The following is a 23,145-nucleotide window of genomic DNA, read 5'->3' on the forward strand; positions in this document are numbered from 1 at the left end:
AATTGACAATGTGTTCTTCCTAAACTTGTACAGAGCCTGAAGTTGTTCTGTGCCTGACTCAGGTTCAGTTCCGCTCTAGACCGAGGCTCACTACTGAACCGTTTTATAGCCTCTGCAACGGAGTCACCTCACCCTTTGCCCTGGAAGTCCTAAAGAACAGCTTGCAGGCATCTAAGTCTACTCCCTTCTCACACTTAACAATACTCCAGAGAAATTTAGTTAACATTACACTCCTTTTTCCTCCCTGCCTACCCATGGTTCAAACCCAAAAAATTTGGTGCAGACACTCCTTCGGTTGAATTGGGGTAAGAGGTATTGGCAGGGAGACTCAAAATGCCGTGTCTTCCAAGAGTCTGAAATGTGAATAGGGTAAAGGTCACCTGCCACGTTCCCCTCAAATTACTTATTACATATGTCTGAAGGCTTCACTTCTTTTCGGTGGCATCTTTCTTCTCCCCACAATGTATTAGAATAAAAGGGGTAAGTGTTTCTCCTTGACTTCAGCTTCATACATAAAGTTTAATGGCAGGAAAGCATGGAAGAGAAAGAGCAGCACAAGCTTACCTATAAAGGTGCCCAAAGTCAGTGGGTTTTTTTTAGTATTATCAATTATTAATGCTAATATTATTAATATTGATTATTAATATAATTAAGATTCATTTGGTTCAGATATCTATGTTTATGATTTAAATCTGAGTATAAGGCCTAATAAATGATCTCATACCCCTTCGTTCATCTGCTGACCTCATTCTCCCCTATTCCAAGAGTTATTACCCAGGATTACTATTGGGTTGGTGCAAAAATAATTGTGGTTTTCGCCACTGAATGTAATGGCAAAAACCGCAATTACTTTTGCACCAACCTAATATTCATAGTAAAACACACGCACACACATACCCCACTACAATGTTACATTCTTTCAGAAATAATTGTGAGTTTTTGAATGCATGGAGTAGAGGTGGTTTTCATGTACCTAAATGCCAAAAATAATTCTCAGTGACGAATCAAAGCTGCCACAGTGTAAATAATAGCACATGTCATTGTTACCAGGGCAGTGGGCAGGGGGGGTTGGTCCTTGCACCCAGAGCTCCCAAGATGGTGGTGGGCCACTTCCAGGATGGTGATAAGCCTCATGTTCTCTGACCTGGGGTTCTTGACCTCATGGATTCCAAGGAATGGAATCTTTGGCCATGCGGTGAGTGTTATAGCTCTATTAGAAGCCGTGGGTCATGGAAGAGAACGGTGGAACCCAGTGACTAGTGTTCAGCTTGATTAGGATGAACCCAGGCACTTAGCCATGCAGGAACAATGGCAAGCCTTTAGCCCAATTGGGAGTGGCAATGGGTGCCTCACTGGATCAGGAGCACAGCAGACACCCTGCCGGATCCAGAGGGCTGGAAGTCAGCAGTGGGTCTGCGACAGCAGCAAACAGCAGTGGTGGACAGCGATCAAAAGCTCAGCTCAAACCATAATAAACACAGACCAGAAAAGAGTGCAGTTGCAAGAGTGAAAACAGAGCTCCTATACAAAGGGAGGGGACCCAAAGAGGGTAGCCATTGCTGGCTCGAATGCCTGGGTTTATACCCTGATCATTGTCCCTCCCACTATGCTCTCAGGCGATAGATGATTGGCTATTTCTTTATCTCCTGTTTTTGCCTAATGAACATTTTTAGTGAGCTCTCTTTACTCCCTGATTGGTCAGGTGTGAGCTAAGGAAATCCAGCTAGTCCTGTCTCTCAGTCCCCCCTCTCAACAGGAAACCCCAAGTGCTGTTGGGGAGATTGGCTGATGACCGCTCTAACTGCTTCCTGCTGAATTGGGGCATAGTAGGGGTTGTGCAGTTGAGATTTCCTCGGGAGGGGTGCCTTCAATGTCATTAACATTGGAGCATGGGCTAGCAGGCCAGTCCAGGGATCCGCAGTAGATTTTAGTCATGGGCTGCATCTGGGGCTCCATTTGAGGAACTATTTGTAGCTTTACAGCTTCAATTCTGGAAGAGACTAACTTAACAAGGAGGTTAAATATACAGGATCCAAAGAGTTGTAACAATATTATAGCTGCTAGAGGTCCTAAGAAGGGGAGAATCCAGAGCATCCATTGGCTGAGGAGGCCCCAGTGTCCAGTGTTTTGAAGCTCCTCTGCTCTATGTTGTATTCAATCTTGAATTTCTTTAACTTTCTCAGTGACAATTCCAGATTGATTAACATAATAACAGCATTCTTCCCCTAAAAATAAAGAGGTTCCCCCTCTTTCAGCAGTTAGCAAGTCTAAAGCTCTTTGATTTTGAAGGACTACTGCTGCTAGGGAGTTAAGTTGATCTTGCAAGGTGACAAGGGAGTTGGCAACCTGTTCCATGTCACCATTTAGTTCTTGAGATAGTTTGTAGTAGGACTGAGTAGAGGTTGTGATACCACCAATGCCAGAACCTAGTCCACCTAGCACTCTTGCTCCGATAACAAAAGGAAGAATGGGTACTCTTTTGTTGTGGGGCTTAGGTATGACATAATTGTGTAAATCTTGTTCAGTATAGATGGTCATAGGGGGCACTAAGAATGAGAGGAAGCACATAGATTCTGAAGAGCCAGTCAAACGATAGGCTGAGGTACCACAGACAAAAAGTACTCCTGAGGGCAGGCAGACTATTCGTGTGGGAGGAGTTACCCATCTGATGCATTGGGAGTTGGTTGTGTCTATTGCTAAATTTTACACAGGTGAGGTTTTGAGGTAAGGGTTATTTCCAGATTGGAAACAAGAGGTCCTACTAAAACGGAAGTGATGTTTATTTCTGTGCTGAAGTTGTTCCATTGTTTAGGTACAGGGATTGAAATGTATGGCCTGAATTGCAGGGGGAGGCACATCCAACAGTTAGTAGGGTTTTGGGCCGAGACCTCATGGAGCCCAGTGAGGGTGGTATTAAATAGGCTTACCAGGCAAGTATGGACACTGAGGGTTTCATGTAGTTTTGAGAGATCTAGTCCTTTGTAGGGTCTAGGGGTGCTATGTACCCGGGTCAGTTGGGAGATTACTTCCTTTATGTGTTCTTCTCTTGCCTGATCTTGAACTCCACCCCCATCAGACATACTGGTAGGGGTGAAGTAAGTCCAACAGACAGTGGCTCCAAGTCCTCCAGGACAACAAGGATTAATCATTTTCCATGAACAATAATTAGTATTTGCATGCATGCAAAGAGTGGCAGCGTTATAGCAGTTGTGGGGCATATGGGTGTGGGCAGTGAAGGTGTGATTTCCCTTAGATAAACTCCTATATGATGGGGAATCAATATTTCCAGGAAGCTGCATTCTCCAAGAAACTCGTGGTAAGGGGAGCTACTGGTCATACAGCAGCATGGAGTGAGTGAAGTGAGAGTGAAAGCGGGTAAGAGAATGGTAAAGAGAAAAATATGATAAGGGAGGGCTATGGGGATTTATGATTTTAGTTACTTTCCTCACGGTTGTCTGACACAAGTCTCCTTTAGCAGTAAGTACGCCATTCACTTCGTGAGATGTCCACACAGTAAGATCTCTTCCCTGTAATATTTTAACTGCTTCAGATACTAAGACTGCTACTGCCACCACTACCCATAAACAATGAGGCCAACCCTTTGCCACTACATCAATTTCCTTACTCAGGTATGCCATGGGTTGCAAGCTCATCCCTTGGACCTGTGTAAGGACTCTTAGAGCTATTCCTGTTCTTTTCTGTGACATATAAGGAAAACTCTTGCCCTGTTGGCAAGTTTAACACTGGGGCTTAGTTTAGGGCCTTCTTTAGGGCCTGGAAATCTGCTTCTGCTTCAGATGTCCATCTTGCTAAGTGGATATTGGCTTTCTGAGTTTCCTTAATTAGTGTATATAATAGTCTGGCTATTTCACTGTACCTAGGGATCCATATTCATCAGAAACCTGTTATGCCAAGGAACCCTCTTAGTTGCTTTAGGGTTTGGGGATGAGGATAAGCCAGTATAGGCTGGATACATTCCTCACTGAGATCCCTGGTGCCTTTGGATAATTTTAGCCCTAAGTATTTAACCTGCTGTGAGCAGAGCTCAGCCTTTGGTTTAGAAACCTTGTAGCCATGGGTAGCGAGGAAATTCAAGAGTGCTTGGGTGGCTTGATGGCACAAGGTTTCTGAATGGGTGGCTAAAAGTAAATCATCCACATACTGAAGGACAAGAGTATCCAGGTATGAGAACTGGCTCAAGTCTTGGGCTAATGCCTGGCCATATAGATGGGGGCTATCCCTGAACCCTTGGGGTAAAATAGTCCAGGTGATTTGAGATGTTTCAACTCACCTGGGTTCCAAGGATCTTCAAAGGCAAACAAGAATTGAGAGTCAGGGTGTACAGGGATGCAGAAAAAGCATCCTTAAGGTCCAGGACTGTAAACCACTCTGCTTCCTCTGGTATTTGGAAAAGCAGACTATAAGGGTTAGGTAGAGCTGGGTATAGAGGGACAGTGGCCTCATTGATAATCCTGAGATCTTGCACCAATCTCCACTGTCTGTTGGGTTTCTGTACTCCTAAAATTGGAGTATTGCAGGGGCTATTGCATGGTTTTACTAGGCCTTGGGCTTTTAGGTCCTTAACAATCTTTTGGAGTCCTTGTTGGGCCTCAGGGCTAAGGGGGTACTGCCTTTGGTAGGGAAAGGAGGTGGAATCCTTTAGTTTAACTTGAACAGGATGAGCATTCTTTGCTCATCCATATTGTCCTTCTGTTGCCCAGACTTCAGGATTAATTCCTTCCTCAAGCAGGGGACAACAAACGGGTGTTCCTTCTCCTGTGTTCAGGTGTATAATGGCCCCTGCTTTTACTAGAATGTCTCTCCCTAACAAGGGAGTGGGGCTTTCAGGCATAATTAGAAAAGCATGTGAAAAGAGTAAAGTTCCCCAGTCACAACTTAGTGGCTGGGAGAAGTATCTAGTGACTGGCTGTCCTAGGACCCCTCGGATAGTGACAGATCTGGAGGACAGTTGTCCAGGACAGGAGAGTAAGACTGAGAAGGCTGCACCAGTGTCCCGGAGACAATTAACCTCCTGGCCCTCAATGGTCAAGCATACATGAGGATCTGTGAGGGTGTTGGCATGGGCTGGTGCTTGCTTGCCCCAGGCACCCTCAGTCCTGCTGCTGGATCATCTGATTAGTGGCTTCTGACTCAGAGGACCTTCATCCCCTAGGGAAGTGGGTCTTTCAGTGATTCCCTTGACATAAGGGGCATGGATGAGGGGGCAACCGATTTCTACTTGGACAATCTTTTTTAAAGTGCCATTGTAGACCACACTGGAAGAAAGCCCTATTAGGCATTCAACTTGCCCAGCTTTTCCCTTTTCCAGAGCCTCCAAAGTCTGCTTCCCTGAGGGCCATGATTAAAGCGGTGGCTTTTTTTTTATCTTGTTTGTCTCATTCCACCTGCTCCTCTTGATCTCTATTATAAAAAACCAAGGTTGCCAAATTCAATAGGGTTTCTAAGTTTTGCTCCAGGCCTAAGGCGGACTTTTGAAGTTTTTTTCTAATGTCTGCAGCTGACTGAGTGATAAACTTATCCTTTAAGATTAGTTGGCCTTCAGTAGAGTCAGGTGACAGGGAGGTATGTTTCCTCAATGCCTCCCTTAGTCTCTCCAGAAAGGCAGTAAGATTTTCTTCCTTTCCCTGTGTTATACTGGACATCATTGAATAATTCATAGGCTTCTTCCTAGTTTTCCTTAGTCCTTCTAGCATGCAAGTTAGCAAATGTCTGCAGCACCTATCTCCACGTTCTGATTCTCTGTCCCAGTGAGGGTCTACACTGGGAACTGCCTGCTGGCCTTTGAGGAATCATTCTTTCCTCTGTTGTCATCCTATCGTTGACCTGACTGAGATACCAGAGATCACCAAGCTCTTGGGCTGCAGTTATGGCGGCACTTCTTATTTGGTGTTAGTGTCTGATTTACCAGTAACATTATATCTCTCCATGTCAGATCAAAGGATTATCCGAACCCTTGTAAAATATCAATATAGCCATCAGGGTTATCTGAGAATTTACCTAGGTCTATTTTAATTTGCTTTAAGTCTGAGAGAGAAAAAGGTGCATGCACTCTGGCTGGGCCAAATTCTCCTCCTCCCACTGCTTGGAGGGGGCATAATCGGGGAAAATTGGTATTCTTTGTTTCACTGTTTATGCCTTTGTCTATCTCCTTTTGAACCATTTGGGTTGAAGGGGGGTCCTTATTAGTGGGGGAAGGATTGGGGAGACACCAGGGTAGGGAGGTATACTCTGAGGGCTTCCTGTAGGGCATAAATCACACCTTTTACATGATTGAGAGTTGTCTGTTAATGAAAAGAAAGTTTGTACATATGGCACTTCACTCCATTTGCCTTCTTTTACAAAAGAGGTCTAGCTGTAAGATGGTGTTATAATTTATACTTCCCTCAGGAGGCCAGGTTTCTCCCCCTTGAAGAGAATATCATGACCAGGCGGTACTGCAGAAGTATATGAGTCATTTTTTTCTTAGTGTCTGAGGGTTAAATTGGTCCCAATTCTCCAGAATACATCTTAGGGGCACTTTTGCCTTGGGGGGAACATTTCTCATCTGAAAAAAGAACATAGGGATGCCAGCACCCCTAGTCATTTTCTGATGAGCATTAGTCATACAGCGTCCTCTATGGCCCTAATGCTTATTCCTTTCCAGAGTGTGTAAACACCCATGGACCTCTGCTTATGGGATTAGTTATGCTCACCAATGTAGCAGTCCTGCACCCCTTTTCCCGCCTTTCTTTACCACAAAGAAAGGGGTCTGGGCTGCTGGATTCTAGTGGTCCTTCACCAGCATGCCCAATATTGCCTTTGTGCTCAGGGGTGAGTCCTAGAGCTAGGCTGGGTTCCTGAGTATTTCATAACAACCCCAGCTGCCCCATCAAGATGCATTCCCATAAACAACAGTTCTTATGCAAATTCATTTCAGAGAGGCTGTAGGTAACCTTTTGAGTCAGGATTGAGATAGTCTGTTTTGATTCTGTAAGTATTTTAGGCTTGGCTGAGTGCAAACAGCTCGCTCCTTTGAGGAGACCAATTAGGCAATTTTTCTAATTCTGCTTCCGCAAGAGTCTCCCTATCAATTACTGAGTACCCATTGTGGTTTTTTCCTCAATCACCTAGGAGGAACCATCTATCTCCTGTCCTGAAGGGAGTTCCTCCCAGGTCTGGTTGGAGCTTTGTATGGTAATTAAGATTTAAGTTCCCTGTAAGGAAATCTGCTGGGTTAAGAGAATTATCAGTGGTTAGCGTTAAATTACCTTTTTCTAACAGAATAGCCCCATACTTTAAGATTTTTGAGTTTGTAAGCTACCTTTTTTGCTTTTTTAACTTAGAATAATTCTGAACTGGTGAGGTGTGCTCACAATGAGGTTTCCTCTAAAAGTTACTTTTCTACTTTCTTCTTTTACCAAAGCAGTTGCTGCTACAGATTGAATGCATTTGGGACATCCGTGGGTTACTGGGTTAAGGATTTTTGATAGGAAGGCTACAGGTTGTCAGTGGTCTCAGTGTTTTCAGGCTACGCCCTTGTTTACACTGACAACAAGGTAGTATTGGAGTGTTATAAGGTCATGCAGAAGATCTTCAATTATCAATTACAGGTTTTAAATTTACCCTGGCTTTTAAAGGAATAGGGCACACTCTTTGTTTTTTGTTTTTTTCTATTTCTTTCTCTTTCTTTTTCTCTTTGACTCCCTCTTTGTCTCTCTGTCTGTCCTCCATCTCTCTCTCTCTCCCCTCCATCTCTCTCTCTCTCTCCTCCATCTCTCTGTCCTCCATCTCTCTCCTCCATCTCTCTCCTCCATCTCTCTCTCTCCTCCATTCTCTCTCTCTCCTCCATCTCTCTCTCTGTCTCATCCATCTCTCTCTGTCTCCTCCATCTCTCTCTTCTACCTCTCTCACCTCCATCTCTCTCTCTCTCTCCTCCATCTCTCTCCTCCATCTCTCTATCTCTCTTCCATCTCTCCTCCATCTATCTCTCTCCTCCATCTCTATCTCTCTCTCTCCTCTGTCTCTCTGTCTCTGTCCTCCATCTCTCTCCTCCATCTCTCTTTCTCTCCTCTCTCTCTCTCTCTCTCTTTCTCTTAGCCATTACAAACTTGGGGCCCTGGCAAGGGTGGTGGGGAACGGGTCCCACATAACTGCCCATGTCAAGAGCTGTATACCTAAATCAGGAGGGACACCAGGGATAAGACTCTCTGGGTTTATAGCCTAGATGCCTAAGGATTCAGCATAGAGCTTCCTTAGATCCCTTTGGAGATACAACTTGCTGGAGGAAATGAAAGTCTGAACCATTAGTACCTAGGAGGCAGGGATCACAGAAGTAGATTCAGAGGTAAGGAGAATTTTGGGGCTACACTTTCAAGAAAGTCGTGGTCAGGACCCAGGAGGTATGGGTCAGAAGGAAAGGTAGGGGTGCACGCATGGGCGACTGTTGAGTACAGACTTCTGGCTGCACCATGATCTCAACCGGCTAATGCCGGGAGTTCAGGACGACAGCTTTCTGCCTCTAGTCAGCCCTCGGCTTCCCCAAGAAAATTGAAAGTGGAAGCTGGCTTCAGGCAGACCAACATCCCCAACCCAGAAGGGTTGGGGGTTGTTAGAAAGCCCTTCCACAGATAGCCACACACCTGAGTCCTAAGTCTGGCAGCCACGCTAATTGTTTATAATGGGCCAACAGGTGCCCAGTATTTTCCTCCAATTCCAAGGAAGGTTAGGACAGAATAGCAAGCAAAAGTGGTCCAACATTACTCACTGCTTTGGAGGTCGCTTCGTGGTTGCCAAAATGTTACCAGCAGTGGGGGGTGGGGGCGTCCTTGCTCCCAGAGGTCCCAAGATGGTGGCGGGCTGCTTCCAAGATGGCGGTAAGCCTAGTGTTCTCTGACCTGGGGTTCTTGGCCTCATGGATTCCAAGGAATGGAATCTTGGCCATGCAGTGACTGTTATAGCTCCATTAGAAGCTGTGGGTCACAGAAGAGAACCGAGGAACCCAGTGACTAGTGTTCAGCTCGATTAGGACAAACCTGGGCACTTAGCCATGCAGGAACAATGGCAAGCCTTTAGCCTGATAGGGAGTGGCAATGGGCGCCTCACTGGATCAGGAGCACAGCGGACACCCTGCCAAATCCGGAGGGATGGAAGTCAGCAGCGGGTCTGCAACGGTGGCAAACAGCAGTGGTAGATAGCAATCGAAAGCTCAGCTCAAGCCATAACAAGCACAGACCAGAAGAGAGTGCAGTTGCAAGATTTAATAGAGTGAAAACAGAGCTCCCATACAAAGGGAGGGGACCCAAAGAGGGTAGCTGTTGCTGGCTCGAATGTCTGGTTTTATATCCCGATCATTGTCCCACTGTGTTCTCAGGCAATAGATGATTGGCTATTTCTTTACCTCCTGTTTTTGCCTAATTAGCATTTTAGTGAGCTCTCTTTACTCCCTGATTGGTCAGGTGTGAGCTAAGTTGCAAGCCCTGTGGTTAAAGGTGGATGCGGTCACCTTCCCAGCTAGGCTTTGGGATTCTTAGTCGGCCTAGGAAATCCAGCTAGTCCTGTCTCTCATCATGGTTAAAGCAATCAGTAGAGGAAATATCAAAATTTGCAAAAAATATTGTTTCTCAAAAATTGCCAATTAGCTGGTAATGAACTCCACTCCTGGTTATATCATTAACAGAAATTAAAAGACTGTTATTTTCTTTATTTCATTCATTTCCTCCTACCATTGAGAGGCTCCAGAATATATTTCATGACTGAAATTATGGGAAATAACAGTTAAAGTAGCATATGTTATCTATTTGTCCCAGTGAATTCCACAAACTTGCCATTTCATTCTCCTTCATAAGGAATGGCTTTAGTCAAGAGGAGTTTTCAAAATGTGGCCTTTCAGAAGTGATTTAGTGGGTGTCATAGGACATTTTGAGCCTTCTCAATCCGAAAACAGCCCTCTCTTTTCCTTTTCAACCCAAACCAGTATAATTTTACCCGTTTTTAAATGTGATCTTCTCCCTAGAAAGAGAAAAAAAGTTTGAAAGCTTCTGGTATAGAAGAGTAGGTCCTGGAAAAAGCCAGGAGTGCTGACATTTAGTAACAGTTTTGTCACTACATTCAGAGGAATTTCTCAACAAGTCCTGTTGGGTGTTTCAGATCACGCTGGATAACATACTCTCAAAAGTCACTAGCAGACATCACTTTTAGTATTTTCAGTATTCTGCTGAAATCCATTTCTTATTAACCTCATTAGAATAATGTAGTTATAGCATCTACTTGTAACTGAATTAAAATTCTGCTTTGAATAAATCAGAAGACACTACAATGGAAAGGACAAGACATATGCCCAATTGATATTTATGTATTCTCAAGTGTCTAATAGTGTTTTTTAAGGAGTTTAGTTAAAGATTTAATACATTTTCATCTAGTGAGGGAAACAATACACACATATAATCCTGATATGTAAATGTTTTAACATCAAACTGAAACTCAGAGAGAGTTGTAAATTAATGCAGCATAAACTAATAGCAGGTTATCTATTTTTCCCTCTTTTTCCAATTAAAAAATAAACCTTTTCCTTTTTACCTTATATGAAAAAAAAATATGTCCTAGTCATTGTTCTTAAACAAATGCTCATAAGCTCTGTTGGTATTAACATCCAATTTTTAGTCTTGAGAGCTAACTTTGGTAGTTTTTTGCTCATTTAACATGTATTTTGCATCTTCAAATTGCCAGACCTGGGTGTAAGATTCTGAGGTCCAAAGGTAAATAAATTAAACCTTCCTATGTTTTTAAGGTTAAAAGTTTGATAGAGGAAGCAGAAATCTACAAAACTAATTACTGTGCACACTAAGTGTACATGGTGTGGTTGTGAAGAGTAAGTAAGGGAACAAATGCAGTAGCACAGTGCCTTGCACACAGGAATCACTAGGCACCAGATCTTTTTAGAAGCACTTATTGCTTTATTCCTAACAATTCCCCATTCACCATTCATGCTGTGGTAAATATTGTCCTAAGGAAAACTTGGTGTAGTTGACCAAGCAAAGAATCACATTATTGGACTGCAAAGTGAACTAATAAAATCACAACCTGATATCAGACAGACAGGTTTGGAAGAATGCTTACTGTACCAGTGTGTCTCACCTGAGAGAATGTTTCTTACATTGAGATTGAGGAGGCAAAGAATTTAGAGGGCAAGGAAAGTGTCAGTGGTCAAAGTCTTTAGAAACCTGAGATTAAAGGGAATGAGTGCCTGCTTCACCTCTGGACATTTGGGAAGCAGCAGTTTCACTGTGATCCCAGTGTTATTATCACAGGAAGCAGTAAAGCAAAGTGCCTCCTGGAAAAGCTGTTTGAAAAGCTGAGGACAGGAGGAGGAGGGGTTGTCCCACTGAATACTCTGGGGGCACAGAGTAGTTTTAGAGAACAATCAAACTTCCCCAATTTTTGGAGGAAAGTATAGGAAGTAAGTTAAAAGGAAGAAAGTGCTTGTAGCCTAGAGGCATCTTACAATTATGGCAAGGGAAAAAACCAAGTCCACCTGGGCCATATACCCAGAGGCTGGTAGTGAACAGAAGTATCTCAATGCATGCTAACTGGAGTTGTATGAATGGCTAATAATTAAACTTCTTGCCAGCATAATGCCACAAAGCTATCTTAGACCAACAGACCTTAAAAACCTATCTGGGTGTAGGAACTAAAGGAAAATACACTAAGGTGACACAATATGAATCTGAAATGACCAGGTTTACCCAGAATTGACTAAAATTAGGTAGTTTTCCTAAAAACACTAAGTCACTATTTTACATGCCTGACATTTTTGGCCTGTGATTTTGAATCTAGGACACCAAGTTATAGTTATTATTATTCTTATTAATTGTCATGTCGGAAGTCCAATAAAGCTTGTTTTTAAAGCAGAAGCAGAAATTTTTACAAGGATCCTATTTAGATACAACAACATGGCTATTAAGAAAGCAATCTAACATCATATTTAGCACTGTGATTAAGTAACAAAGCACTGATTGGTCCCTGCAATAATATACAGGCATAGGTTGTGTCAGGATTAAAAAATTATATTTTCAATCATGTTATAGCAAAGGTAAGATGACTTACACCAAACTATAGCAACAGCTTCTTATAACATAAAATTAATTAACTTGAAAAGATCTGTGATTTGAGTTGATACATTTAAATTATTTTGTTTCCCTTTATGTAAATCTTGCAACTGGAAAAATATTTTTAATTAAAAAAAACCTAAGAAAATACATAAACTGCTAAAATAAATAAGCCCCATATTTAATTATCTCATTTGCCTTTGGCAATTATGCTAACTATAAGTACAGGTTGAGTATTTCTTATATAAAATATTTGAGATCAGACTGTAGATTTTGGATTTTTTTTCAGATTTTGAAATATTTGCATATATAGTCCATAATGTGATATCTTGAGGATGAAATCCAAGTCCAAAAACAAAAACCTTTTATTTATCATATATACTTTAGATATAATACATCACCTGAAGGTAATTTTATACAATATTTTAAATAATTTTGTTCCTGAAACAAACTTTTGACTGCATTTTGACTGTGACAGTCACATAAGGTCAGGTATGAATTTTTCCACTTGTGACGTCATATCAATGTTCAAAAAGTTTCAGACTTGAAGAGGCTGAATTTCAGATTTTCTGATTTAGAGATGCTCACCTGTACTACATTCAAATTCTATGTTAATGATTTGTGAGTTACACAAATTTATCATCAGTTAAAAAGTTGGAAGCAGAAGTGTATGATAAGGAATGTATAATACCTGCAATACATTCCAAGGGTTGACTCTGCTCAGACTTGAACTGAATCTACTAAATACTAATGAAAAATAGTATGTTGCTTCAGTGACTGAATAACTAGTAACACATCAAATTATTTCACAAAAGTTATGTACTAGTTGCCGCATAGCGATTAGACAATGGGAAAAACTAATTTACTTCCAATTATTAATTTTTTCTAATAATAAATTATACTTAACAATGTATGTCTGTAACCAGCTGACATTTTGTTAACTTTCTCCAAAAATTTTTGTGGGTACATAGTGGGAGTATATATTTATGGGGTACCTGAGATGTTGTGATATAGGTATACAATGTGAAATAAGCACATCATGGAGAATGGGGTATCCATCCACTCAAGCATTTATACTTTGAGTTATAAACAATCCAATTTATCTTTAAGTTATTTTAAAATGTATAATTAAGTTATGATTGGCTATAGTCACCCTATTGTGCTATCAAATAGCAGATCTTATTCATTCTTTCTAACTACCAATATGTTTGTGTACCCATTAGCCATCCCCACCACCACTGTAGGCCTCCCCACCTACTGTCCTTCCCAGGCTCTGGTAAGCATAACTTCTACTCTCCATGTTCATGAGTACAGTTCTTTTGATTTTTAGATCTCACAAATAAGTGAGAACAGATGTTTGTCTTTCTGTGCCTGGCTTATTTCACTTAACATAATGATCTCCAGTTCCATCCATGTTGTTGCAAATAACAGAGTCTTACTCATTTTATTGCTGAATAGTAGTCCATTGTGTATATGTACCACATTTTCTTTATCCGTTCATCTGTTGATGGACACTGAGGTTGCTTCCAAATCTTAGTTGTTGAAAACAGTGCTGCAACAAACATAAGAGTGCAGGTATCTCTTCGATATACTGATTTCCTTTCTTTTGGTTATATACCCAGCAGTGAGATTGCTAAATCACATGGTAGCTCGATTTTTAGTTTTCTGAGGAACCTCCAAACTCTTCTCCATATTGGTTTTACTATGTTCCCCAAAACAGTGAACACATCCACATCCTCACCAGCATTTTTATTGCCTGCCTTTTGGATACAAGCCATTTTCACTGGGATGAGATGATATTTCATTATAGTTTTGATTTGGATTTCTCTGGTGATCAATGACGTTGAACACCTTTTTATATGCCCGTTTGTAATTTGTATGTCTTCTCTTAAAAATTATTAAAATATTTTGCCTATTTTTTGATGGGATTATTAGATTTTTTTCCTAGGGAGTTATTTCAGTTCCTCATATACTCTGGTTACTAATCCCTTGTCAGATGGGTAGTTTGCAAATATTTTGTCCCATTCTATGGGTTGTCTCTTCAATTTGTTGATTGTATTATTTGCTGTGCAGAAGTATAATGACTTGATGTGATCCCGTTTGTCCATTTTGCTTTGGTTGCCTATGTTTTTGGTACATTGTTTAAGAAATTTTTGCCCAGACCAATATCCTGTAGATTTTCCCAAAAGTTTTTCTGTAGTAGTTTCATAGTTTGATGTCCTTAATCCATTTTGATTTGATTTTTGTATATGATGAGACATGGGGTCTAATTTCATCATTCTGCACATGGATATCCATTTTTTCCAGCACCACTTATTGAAGAGACCATCCTTCACCCAGTGTATGTTCTTGACATCATTGTAGAAAATGAGTTCACTATAGGTGTATGGATTTGTTTCTAGGTTCTCTAGCCTGTTCTATTGGTTTATGTGTTTGTTTAAATTCCAGCACCATGCTGTTTTGGTTACTATAGCTCTGTAGTATAATTTGAAGTCACATAATGTGATTCCTCCAGTTTTTTGTTGTTGTTGTTGTTGTTGTTGTTCCTTTTGCTTAGGATAGCTTTGGTTATTCTGAATCTTTTGTAATTCCACATAAATTTAAAGATTTTTTTCTATTTATATAAAGAATATCATTGATATTTTAAAAAGGTTTACATTGAATCTGTAGATTGCTTTGGGTAGTATGAGCATTTTCCTAATATTGATTCTTTCAATCCATGAACATGGAATATTTTTCCATTTTTTTACTGTCCTCAATTTCTTTCATCAATGTTTTATAATTTTCATTATAGAGATCTTTCAATTTCTTTGATTAATTCCTAGGGATTTAATCTTATGTATGGTTATTGTAAATGGGATTACCTTTTTATTTCTTGTTCAGATTGTTCATTGATGGCATATGGAAATGCCACTGATTTTGTGTGTTGATTTTGTATCCTACAACTTTACTGAATTTATTTATTAGCTCTAATAATTTTCTTGTGGGGTCTTTTTTTCCAAACATAAGATCATATCTACAAACAAGGATAATTTGACTTCTTCCATTCCAATTTGGATATTCTGTATATCTTTCTCTTGTCTAATTGTTCTAGCTAGGACTTCCAGTACTATGTTGAATAACAGTGGTGAGAGAGGGCATCTTTGTTGTGTTCCAGATCTTAGAGGAAAGGCTTTCAGTTTTTCCCCATTCAGTATGATACTAGTTGTGGGTCTGTTGCATAAGGGTTTTATTATGTTGAGGTATGTTCCTTCTATCTCCAATTTTTTTTAGGGTTTTTATCATGAAGGAAAGTCAAATTACATCAAATGCTTTTTCAGCATCAATTGAAATTATCATATGATTTCTATTCTTCATTTTGTTGATATTATGTATCACATTTATTTACATATGTTGAGCCATCCTTGCATCCCAGGGATAAATACCATTTGGTCATGATGAACGATCTTCCTAATGTATTGTTGTAATTGGTTTGATAGTATTTTGTTGAGGATTTTTGCATCAATATTCATCAGAGATATTGGCCTGTAGATTTTTGTTTTGCTATGTTTTGAGACAGAGCCTTGCTCTGTTGTCCAGGCTGAAGTGCAGCAGTGAGAGCTCTGCTCATTGCAACCCCAGCCTCCTGGGTTCAAGTGACTCTCCTGCCTCAGTCTCCCAAGTAGGTGGGATTACAGGCACCTGCCACCATGCCTGGCTAACATTTTTTTGTATTTTTAATAGAGATGAGTTTTTGCTGTGTTGGCCAGGCTGCTCTCGAAAGCCTGGCTTCAATTGATCCCCCCATCTCAACCTTCTAAAGTGCTGGGATTACAGGCATGAGCCACTGCACCCAACCTGGCCTGTAGTTTTCTTTCACTGATGTGTCTTTGTCTGGTTTTGGTGCCCAGCGTGGCCTGTAGTTTTCTTCTGTTGCTATGTCTTTGTCTGGTTTTGGTATCAGGGTAATACTATCCTTGTAGAATAGATTGGAAGTATTCCTGCCTCGATTTTTCAGAATAGTTTGAGGAGGATTGGTATTAATTCCTCTTTAAATATTTGGTAGAATTCATCAGTGAATCCATCAGGTATGACTTTGATCTTATTACTTGTTCATGATCTGTTCAGGATTAGATTTCTTTGTGGTTCAATCTTGGTAGGTTGTATGTATCTAGGAATTTGTCCATTTCTTCTAGATTTTCTAATTTATTGGAAATAGTAGCTTATAATAGCCACAAATGATCCTTTTAATTTCTGCAGTATCAGTTGTCATGCCTTCTTTTTTCTGATTTCATTTTTTCTGATTTATTTTTATTTGGATCTTCCCTCTTTTTTGTTAGTGTGGCTAAAGTTTTGTCAATTTTGTTTAACTTTTCAAAAAACCAAATATTTGTTTCATTGATCTTTTGTATTTTTTCATTTAAATTAAATTTGTTTCTGCTCTGATCTTTATTATTTCTTTGTTCTACTAATTTTGAGTTTGACTTGCTCTTGCTTTTCTAGTTCCCTAAGATGCATCATTAGATTGTTCATTTAAAGGTTTTCCTCTTTTTTGATGTAGGCATTTATAGCTATAAACTTCCCTTAGTACTGCTTTGCCATATCCCATAGGTTTTAATGTTTTGTTTTCCATTATTATTTATTTCAATATATTTTTCAATTTCCTTCTTAATTTCTTCATTGACCCACTGGTCATTCCGGAGCATATTGTTTTATTTCCATGTATTAGTATAGCTTCCAAAATTCCTCATGATATTAACTAGTTTTATTCCATTGTGGTTGGAGAAGATACTTGATATTATTTCAAGTTTTTAAAAAATGTTTTAAAACTTGCTTTGTGAACTAACATATGGTCTATCCTTGATAATTCTCCATGTGCTGAAGAAAATAATGTGTATTCTGTAGCTCTTGGATGAAAAGTTCTGTAAATAAATGTTAGACCCAGTCAGTCTATAGTGCAGATTAAGTCTGATGTTTTTTGTTGATTTTCTGTCTGGGATATCTGTCCAATACTGTATGTGGAATTTGAAATCTAGAGCTATTATTGTATTGGGTCTTATCTCTCTCTTTAGCTCTAATTATATTTGATTTATGTATCTGGGTGTTCTAGTGTTGGGTGCATATATATTTAAAATTGTTAAATTATCTTGCTAAATCAACACTTTTATCATTCTATAGTGACCTTCTTTGTCTCTTATAGCTTTTGCTTTGAAATCTATTTTGTCTGATGTAAGTATAGTGACTCCTGCTCTTTTTTGGTTTCCACTGGCTTGAAATACCTTTTTCCATCCCTTTATTTTCAGTCTATATATGTTTTTATAGGTGAAATGTTTCTTGTATGCAACAGGTCAGTGGTTTTCTTCATCTATTCATCAAGTCTGTGTCTTTTGACTGAAGAGTTAGTCCATTAACATTTAATATTAGTATTGATAAGTAAGGATTTATTCCTGCCATTTTGTTACTTGTTTTCTGGTTGTTTTGTGGTCTTCTCTTCCTTTTGTCTTTCCTTCCTGTCTTCTTCTAGTGAAGGTGATTTTCTCTGGTGCTATGATCTAGTTTCTTGCTTTTTATTTTTTGTGTCTCCATGATTTTGGTTTAAGGCTACCATAAGGCTTGCAAATATTACCTTATAACTCATTAATTTAACCTGGTTACAGCTTAACACTGTTTGCATAAACAAACAAACCATAAACAAGCAAAAACAAAGCAAATACAAATTTTATACCTTAACTTCATCCCCCTGCTTTTAATCTTTTTGTTCTTTTATTTAATTTTATTGTAGTTACTATGTCTTGAAAAGTTGTTGAAGTTATTATTTTTGATTGGTTTATTGTTTAGTCTTTCTATTTAGGATAAGAGTAGTTTACACACCACATTTAGAGTGTTCTAATATTCTGTGCTTTTCAGTGTACTTACTATTGACAGTGCATTTTGGACCTTCAGGTGATTACATATGGCTCACGAACATCCTTTGCTTTCTGATTGAAGCACTCCCTTTAGCATTTCTTGTAGGATACGTCTGGTGTTGAAAAAACCCCTCAGCTTTTGTTAGTCTGGGAGTGTCTTTATTTTTTATTCATGTTTGAAGGATATTTTCACCAGATATATTATTTTAGGGTAAAAGACATTTTTCTTTCAGCACTTTAAATATGTCATGCCACTCTCTCCTGACAGGTAAGGTTTCTGATGATACATCTGCTGCCAGATGTATTAGAGCTCCATTGAATATTATTTTTATCTTGTCTCATAGTACTTTTAGGACCCTTTCTTTATCCTTGACCCTTGGTAATTTAATTATTAAATTCCTTGAGGTTAGTCTTCTTTGGGTTAAATCTTCTTGGTGTTCTATAACCTTGTACTTTGGATATCCATATCTTTCTTTAGGTTTGGGAAGTCCTCTAATATTATCCCTTTGAATAAACTTTCTACCCCATGTCTTTCTCTACCCTCTTGAAGGCCAATAACTCTTAGATTTCCCCTTTTAAACTATTTTCTAGATCCTGTTTGCATGCTCACTTTTTTTTAATTCTTTCTTTTGTCTTCTTTGACTGTGTATTTTTGAATAGCCTGTCTTCAAGCTCACTAATTCTTTCTTCTACTTCATCAACTCTGTAATTAAAAGACTCTGATGCATTGTTTGGTATGCCAATTGTATTTTTCAGCTCCAGAATTTCTTTTTGAGTTTTTAAAATTATTTCAATCTCTTTGATAAGTTTATCTGACAGAATTCTGAATTTCTTTTCTGTATTATCTTGAATTTCTTTGAGTTTCCTCAACACAGTTGTTTTAAATTATCCATCTGAAAGATGACAAATCTCTGATTTTCCCAAATTGGTCTCTAGTGTCTTATTTAGTTCACTGATGAGGTCATATTTTCTGGATGGTGTTGATGCTAGTATATGTTCTTTGCTGTCTGGGCATTGAAGTTTTCACCTTTCATAGTCTGAGCTTATTTGTACTCGTTCTTGGGAATGCTTTTCCAGTATTTGAAAGGAATTGGGTGTTGTGATCTAATCTGTGTCTGTTCTAGAGGACACCCCAAGCCCAATCATGCTGTGGTTTTTGCACCTTTGTAGAGGTATTGCCTTTATGGTCTTGGACAAAGTCCAGGAGAATTCTCTGGATTACCATGCAGAGACTCTTATTCTCTTCCCTTACTTTCTCCCAAGCAAAGTCTCTCTCTCTCTCTCTTTGTTCTGAGCCACGTAAAGCTGGGATTGAGTGACACAAGTACATTTGTGGGCACCACCAGTATAACTGAGCTGAGTCAGACCTAAAGGTAGCACAGCACTAGTTCTCACCCGAGGTCCGAAGTAACCATTACCTGGTTACTGCCTATGTTTTCTCAGGGCCCTGGGGCTCTACAATCAACCAGTGGCAAAGCCTGCCAGGGCTGTGTCATTGCCTTCAGGGCAGTGAGGTGCCCCAGGCTCCAGGTGGGTCCAGAAATTCTGTCTGGGAGTTAGTGACTAGGGCCAAAAATCTTAGGAATCTACCTGGTGTTCTATCATGCTGCATCTGAGCTGGCACTCAAACCACAAGAAACAGTCCTTCACACCCTTCCCTCCTTTTTCCAAAGGCAGAGGAGCCTTACTCCATAGCCACTGCCAGTACAGGTCATGAGGAGTACTACCAGACTACTGTCAATGTTTCCTTGAGGCCTGAAGACCCAACGGCTCTTAAGTCAGCTTGTAGTGAATGCTGCCTGGCTTGGGACCCACTCTTCAGGGCAGTGAACTCCCCTCTGGCCCAGAGCAGCTCCAGAAATGCTAACCAAAAGTCAAGTCCTGGAATCAGGGACCCTAGGAGCCTGCTTGGTGTTCAATCCCTCTGTGGCTGTGCTGGAACCTAAGGTGCAAGACAAAGTCTCCTTTACCTTACCCTGGGCTTTTCTCAAGCAGAAGGAGTTTTGCCCCATGACCACCATAGCTGGTAATGTGCTGAGCCTCAGAGGCTCACCCAAGGCACTCAGCATAGTATTTGCATATAGCTGCTAGCTATTCATACCCACAAGACTCTTCAGTTAGTAGGTGATGAATGCTGCCAGGACTGAGTCCTTTTCTTTAAGGCAGTGGATTCCCTTCTGGCCCAGGGTGTTTCTAGGAATGTCATCTGGGGTCTAGGGCCTGGAATGGGGGCATCACAACTTTTGCCAGTGCCCTATTCTGCTGTGGCTGAGCAGGGATCCAAGATGCAAGAAAGAGTCCACCCCACTCTTCCTTCTCCTCTCCTCAAGTGGAAGGAAGGGGTCTTTTTTGGAGCTGTGAGCTGTACAGCCTTAGATTAGGGGAGAGGTGATGCCAGCACTCTCTTAGCTGCCCTGGTTGGTGTCTCAGTATGTCACCTGCCCCTACAGTCCACTGTCTTTCAGCCTAGTTCAGCACTGGGACTCATTTAAGAGTTAGAGTCCTTATGACCTAGACTGCCTTTAAAGTTCCTTCAGGGACACAGAGCACTGTAGCCCACAGTGATGAGATTTGCAGCAAGTTCAGATCACTGGGATTGGAAATTCCCTTCTGTCTGGGGCTGGTTTAAATTCTCCCTCCATGGACAGGCATCAGCTGAGTTTGATCCAGTGTTCCTTTCTGCTCTAACAGGATACACTGAATTCATTGCCTCACAATTGCTGTGTTCTCAGTGTCCAGAGACACTTTCTGCACCATGTGGCTACTGCCAGGGGTGGAGAAGGGATGGTGTCAGTGATTCAAGCCTGTTTTTTATATCTCTTCAGAACCGTTTTGAGCAATACAAAGATGAATCAGGTAGTATTAGGCCTCACCTGGTTTTTGGTTCTTATAAAGGGATGTGTGTGTGTGTGTGTGTGTTCTGTGTAGATAGTTGTAAATTAGTGTTCTTGTGGCAGAGAGGTGGGGGACTATTGGTGGAGTATTCTATTCTGTCATCTTGCTCTGCCTCTCCTCCCAGCTGCCAAGTGGCCCTGATTTATGACTCAGTAGAGAGTCTGCCTCATGTATAATGGAGATATAAGGTCTCTACAAACCTTCTCTGATATTTCCCCATGCCTCACAATTATTGGTCACCTGATGTGTGACTGAATTTGCTATTCACTTCTTTCCATATCAACATCTCATCACAATTTACTAACATTGCTCAGAGGCTACATCTCTCAGGACACAAATAAACATATTATGTAGTCAGCTTTTCACTTGAGATTTTAGCCTATCCATGAATTTAAAACATAGTGTTGGACTTTCTTTCTGTATTTCATGTGACTACCCACTGCACATTATTTTTTCCTCCTCTTGGTATTGTTTCTACATTGCCTTGATGTACTGGACTACTTCACAAATAGAAACAATTTTATTTTTATAACTCATAAAACATAAGTATTTATTTTTAATCATATTTGTGTGGGTACTGTTTTGAGTTGTTTTGAAATACAAATAAATTTTTTAAATACCTTAAACAATAAAAGGTATATACTGATTTTTCTAACTAAAAAGACCTGGTAAAGGTCAGGTTTCAGACAAAGTTTGATCTGAGGTCCACCTTCAATTCTCTCTGATGATGTTGACTTTGTGTTCTTCCCATATTAACATTTTCTTCATCTGGGGTTCCTGAAACAATCTGGATTTAAATGTTTTCTCATCTGCTACCAGGAAAAGAATGTACCTCTACCCATAACCTTTGAACAAGACTCCTAGATTTTTTTCTCATAGACCACATAGATTAAACAACTATTCTGAATTTAGCAATGAGATAAAGTGGGTTGCAATTAACCTAATTGATATAGACCAATAAGGATCCAATCCTGAAACTGACAGTGGTGTTAACTCTACTCAGATCATGGAACTAATGTATTAGGATAGAATGGATGTCACTGAGAGAGCTATACTCAACTCTGTCTAGTCGACATCTTACAGACCTCATAAACATACGAAAGCTTGTGAAGTTACTAAGGTATGCAGAATCCACTGGAAGATATATTAGCCCTTAGAAGTACCTGAGCTATTATAAAACCAAGCTATTTCTCCAAAAAAGGAGACAATTCAAAATTTTAAACATCTATATCTATATGCTCATGTCTAAAGTGCTCAGAAATACTCAGTTTTCTTTGTCAAACTTCTTCCTGAGCCTCTTTATGGCCTAGTGGTATTTGGTTAAATGTACATTCATCTTCTAACAATTTTTACACTATTCCATGGTAATAATCAAGTCAGTAATAGCTCACATTGGGGAAATAGGAAGGAATGAACACAATACATAAAGCCCATTGACCACAGCACACATTAATGGACAGAAATGCAGAGACTCTTTGCCCTGGTGGTATAGTGAATTATTTGGTCAGTCAATCTGGAAACTTCCACCTTTGCTGTCTGGAAGAATAGCCCTTGTTCACTGTCTTCCATGGCCATCCATAGCTGGCATAGACATAGGCAAGATGTCTTTCTGGAACAGGATCAATTTAGTAATTCTATTGAGAGAGTTCTGGAGTCCAAGGGACTGAATTATCATCCAGTTTCTATCATTTCTACTTGAAGATATGTTAGCAATGTAGTCTTCTATGTTAGACAAAATTATTTTTCCCATTTATTTACCGCATTCTTTCTCTATGCCCTGTGTCATTTTATTTTGCATTTCCTCCTACAAGAGGTAACATATTTGGTATTGTCATATGACTTGCTTGGCCAATGGCATGACAGTAGACAGGATTTGGCAGAGGACTGAAATGTGCACATGTATTTGAGCTTGTGTTCAGTGCATGTGCCACTATCACGAAAGGATCATGCCCCAGAAAGTCCATTGGTCACTGAAGAATGATTAAGTCGGAAACCCACGGCCTAGAGCCAACCAAGCTGAGCTTAACTTTCACATTTATATCCTAACCAAACCTCAGAGATGTAAGTGAGAAATAAAAGCCTCTTATTGCATGCTACTGAGCTTTGTAGTGTTTTTTTTACAATGCATTATTAGGAATACAGATGTCAGTGACAACATTAATATCCAGAAGTGGGATATTTTCACAGCAAAAATTTAAAATGTGTAGCATTGAGTGTAAGGTTAGTAGGGGACAAAGTAACTGTTATAAAAGACCAAAAAT

The 23,145-nt window shown here is 40.0% G+C and overlaps 1 pseudogene; it reads right to left on the reverse strand.

Annotated features, from left to right (window-relative positions):
* Positions 1–1,797: 1,797 nt before the first annotated feature.
* LOC129532515 (syncytin-1-like) overlaps positions 1,798–23,145 on the reverse strand; it is a 36,293-nt pseudogene continuing 14,945 nt past the window's right edge.

Source organism: Gorilla gorilla, chromosome 2 (assembly GCF_029281585.2).
Source record: "Gorilla gorilla gorilla isolate KB3781 chromosome 2, NHGRI_mGorGor1-v2.1_pri, whole genome shotgun sequence".
Classification (NCBI taxonomy): domain Eukaryota; kingdom Metazoa; phylum Chordata; class Mammalia; order Primates; family Hominidae; genus Gorilla; species Gorilla gorilla.